At 35.0% G+C, this 4,386-nt stretch overlaps 1 pseudogene; it reads left to right on the top strand.

Moving 5' to 3' along the window:
* Positions 1-1,718: 1,718 nt before the first annotated feature.
* Positions 1,719-3,679, top strand: LOC125837640 (uncharacterized; annotated as a pseudogene).
* The last annotated feature ends 707 nt before the right edge of the window (positions 3,680-4,386 follow it).

Raw genomic sequence — 4,386 nt, 5'->3', positions numbered from 1 at the left:
AGGAGATTCAGAAAAATAAATTTTTAGATAAACACAAAAATGTATACCTAAGATTTGAATATATGATCTAAAATAGATTTTGAACCCCATTTGTCACTACACTAGTATCTTCCCATATGTCAAGGGGATTCAACAATTTACATATAACTAGGAAGCTTAGGTTTGCCTTAATTGCATAATATATTTTTTGAACGAAGGTCATCGAATTAACACATTTACAATATCTAGTTCCGCCACTTGATAATAGTGTTAACTGCTAAATTACCTATTCTACATGGAACTGTCTTCTATAAATAGTAGTAAGTTCAATAAAATATATAGCCAAGCTAGTTGTTTTCTTGTAAAATTAGGGGTGAAGTAAATTCAATTTTAATGCTAACAACTAACAACCATTTCAAAAATTAGGGTGTAGTAAATTCATAACATAGCATTAAGAGGTGGAAACCAAAAATGTGTTGTAAGTAACATTTTCTCCTCCTAGCAATTTGATTTCTAAAGAAATTGTTTTTGAAAGCTAAATATAAGTACGTGAGATTCAGATTGTTTGTGCTTCTACATACTGACATTTCTTAAAGAAGATTAATTTTTTATCCTTCTTTCATCATAACCTTAAATTTGTACCTACTAAAAAGATTTAAGACCATATTAGGACTGAACCATTGTAGGATCTATTAAAAAGAACCCTTCAAGGCAATAATTCATCTAATGCCATGAGTAATTGTTGATTTTAAAAGTTGTGAATGAAAAATGAAGAGTTGTCACTTTAATAAAGAGTTTTGACTTTTCTAACGAGTTGTGACTTTTATGAAAAGTTGCGACTTTTGTGAAGAGTTTTGATTTTTATGAAAAGTTGTTACTTTTTCGTAAGGTTGTGACTATTCTGAAGAGTTGTGGCTTTTGAAAGGGTTTTGACCCTTCTGATAAGGCACAATACGCACTTGTTCATATTGCCTTCTATTGAATATATATAGAAGGGTTTCCTCTTATTTTTCAGTAACAAATAAGGACTTTCTGGACTTCTTCTTTTTCTACTTAATCTAGAATTCTTAATATACTTTACTATTGTTGATGGTTTGATGACACTGCAGTTTTAGGTTCCAATACACTGGTGAGTAAGATCATTCTATTCTAAGAAGATAGATTTCATTAACCTCAGATACTTTAAGGGAAGAATTTTCTTAAGGACACTGTGCATTCACTGGACTCGATTTTCTTTTTTGGGAAAAGTTATTTTATTTGCTATTTCTAATATGTTTCAGATTCTATTTTCTTTACGGGTTTTACGTTTCTTGTTTTGAAAGTATTCTTTAAACTAAGTATCTCAGTATTATAGGTTGAAAAACAGTAATAATTTCACCCTAAAGGTGGCTTGAAACTTTAGGTGTTTATGTCAAACATGTTTCATTATACACAAACATTCATCTGGTCAACTTTGATGTTTATTATTTGATTTTCATTTTTCCTTGGGAGGAAAATTCTTTTGTAGGTCATGTTGAAAGGTCTATATTTATCTTCATCTGAAGCATAGTTGTCTTGTTTTCATTCAGAATAGGCCCAACTTTTCACTTTTCTCCTTTAACTACTCTTTTATGTCACTAATAGTTATTTCATATCCAAAAATGGTTTGCTTTCTGATGTGGACTTCTGACATTTCTTTTTTATTTTTAGCCAAAAAAGGTGGTTTCATCGTTATCAATAGAGTTAGAGTTTCCAGCTAAATGTCAGCCAAGAAGGAGGTTGGGGAGAGTCGTGCACTCGTTGTATATAATGGGAGTGCATCAAGATTCAATGAAATTGGGCTTCAACTTTATCCAGTTTCAGAGTAAGACTCTGGTGGAGGTTTACCATATGCTCCTATAGATTGCACAAATGTTGGTGATAAGTGGGACTAGAGGGTAGGAAAAAGCGTTACAAGTTTAGGAACCTTTAAGGATAGATATTTATATCTTTCGATGTATTTTCGGGCTCCGAAACATGGAAAGAAAAATGATGTCGAAGTATGATTTCAGTTAAAAAGTATCTCAAGTCTGAGTATCCTGGTAAGGAGATAAATCCATTCTTTGCCTCATTCAATTGGGTGATTCCTTCGAAGCAGTCACCAAACTAAAAAGGTTAGCTTCGACAAGGCTCTTTGATATATAGGATGTATAGATTTATTAAGTTGTTTGCATCAATTTTTAAAAAAAACATACCACATCTTTTTATTGACTTGATGCCAAATTTGTTTTTTTTTATTTAGATATTGATTTTGATTCTGATATGAAAGATAGGACTACATCTTCAAGGATGGAAATGCAACATTTACTATCTGATTCTCCTATCAGAGATATTACATGTAAGGCTGGTAACAGAATTTGTAGGAGTTTAATACTCACTGAAGTTGTGTTTGGTAAACCAGAAGCACACAGTGCTCCCACATTCCTCAAGCATGATTGGATTTCATGATTATTTGGATTATGTCAACATATGTAGCCATCTAGTATTGCTTCACATCGAATGTAATTGTACCAATCATATTACAAACTGAAAAGCTTACATCAAAGGATACCACAACAGCCTTGGCAAAAACAAGGCTCACTGCAATAGATATCACAAAGCATGGTCTCCATAAAAGGCTAGCACTTCTCCTGCATTCCTCATGTGTAATTGGATTTTGTGCTAATTTGAATTTTGTGTTTATTGTTCTTCCTCTTGTAGAAACTTTCTTCTCTTCCAAATGGAGAAGTTAATAACTACAAGATAGTTGGATTAGCTAGAGTAGGAGGTGTTGGTATATCTTCCCTTCCTATTCGTGATCCACTTCCATCAGCTCGTGGCCATAATTAGCACAAAATGGAAGAGCTATGATATTTATGTTGAGGCCTCATGAAACACTACCTTAAACCAGAGGTAGTATGTGGATAGGAAGTTAGTGGATGTTATTATCGCTTGACACAACTTCCCGAGCCACCAAACCTCAGACCAAGAACTTTGAGAACTGCAACCTCAAGTAGGCAGAATCATGGTAATGTTCATTCATTAACCTAGAAAAAATTCCTTATGATTCATTTTGTAACACGATTCTACCTATTTGAGGTTGCAATTCTCAAAGTTTCCATGTCCAAGGTTTGGTGACTTGGGACGTCTTGGGAAGCGATAAATAACATCCACCAACTTCTTGTTTACATACCACCTCTATTTTTAAGGTACTGTTTCACAAGGTCTCATCAGAAATACCAAAAATCTTCCATTTGGTGCTAGCTCTTGCCCACAAGTAGATGGTAGTGGATCCGGAATAGGAAGGGCAGGTATACTACCACAACCACCTGCTCTAGAAAATCCGACTCCCTTGTAGTTATTATCTTCTCCGTCTAGAAGAGAAGAAAGTTGATACAAGAGGAAGAGGAAGAACAATAAAAATAGAATTCAAATTAGCACGAAATCCAAGCATACCTGAGGAATGCAGGAGTAGTATTAGCCTTTTCTGGAGATCATGCTTTGTGATATTTGTTTCAGTGAGCCTGATTTTTGCCGAGACTGTTGTTGTATCCTTTGATGTAAACTTATCCGTTTTGACTATGATTGGTACAATTACATTCCATATGAAGCAACACTAGATGGCTACATATGTGGACATGTTTCCCATCTAAAATTAACAGATATACAAGTGTCACTAATGAATAGAAAACAAAGGCAGTGAGCCGGATATGGTTCACCAATGGTATTTACGGCGGGGTCTAGTTGCTCGATGTGACGTTGTTGTTTGTTGTACAACAAAGCTACGGCTGCAGGTTTTATCTTGCTGGACTGCCTACAAAAAAAACAAAAAGACACAAAAATGGGGAAAGAGGATAGGAAACCGTGGTGATGTGGGTCTATTTTTGATGGATTTATTGGGGTTTTGGGCTGTCTTTGGTTGGGGTTTTGTGATGGAATTGAGTTAGTTTCCGACGTCGTTACTTTGCTGGAGAAGAGAAAGAGAATTGGAGTTTTGGTGGTTGCCGAGGTTATTTAGGGATGGATGGGTGTGGGTTTTGCTGGAGAAGGAGAGAAAAGGGAGGAAGAGTCTTTAGATGGTGGTGGCTGCTTGATTGAAGCTTGTCGAAGACCGTGAAAATGGAGGTGGTTTGGATGGGGTTTCAGGTGTGATTTTGCTGGCATAATTGAAGCTTGGTGGTGTTGGTGGCTGAGAGGAAAAAACTGGATGAGAAAGCTTTTTGGGTTTTATCAATTTTTGAAACTTTACACCACAAATGAAAATTATTTTACCATCACTATTTTAATGACTAAGCAAGACTTATATAGAAAAAAACAACTTTTATACAATATAATTGGCTAAAACCAAGGGCTCAAAACCGTGGCCATAAATGTTGGTTAATAAAATTGGTGTATCAATATACTAAGCTC

The sequence above is a fragment of the Solanum verrucosum genome, unplaced genomic scaffold (genome assembly GCF_900185275.1).
Source record: "Solanum verrucosum unplaced genomic scaffold, falcon-dt-bn FXZP01000156.1, whole genome shotgun sequence".
In the NCBI taxonomy this organism is placed as follows: domain Eukaryota; kingdom Viridiplantae; phylum Streptophyta; class Magnoliopsida; order Solanales; family Solanaceae; genus Solanum; species Solanum verrucosum.
The sequence above is the reverse complement of the archived record's forward strand: the minus strand, read 5'-3'. Positions and strand labels throughout refer to the sequence as shown.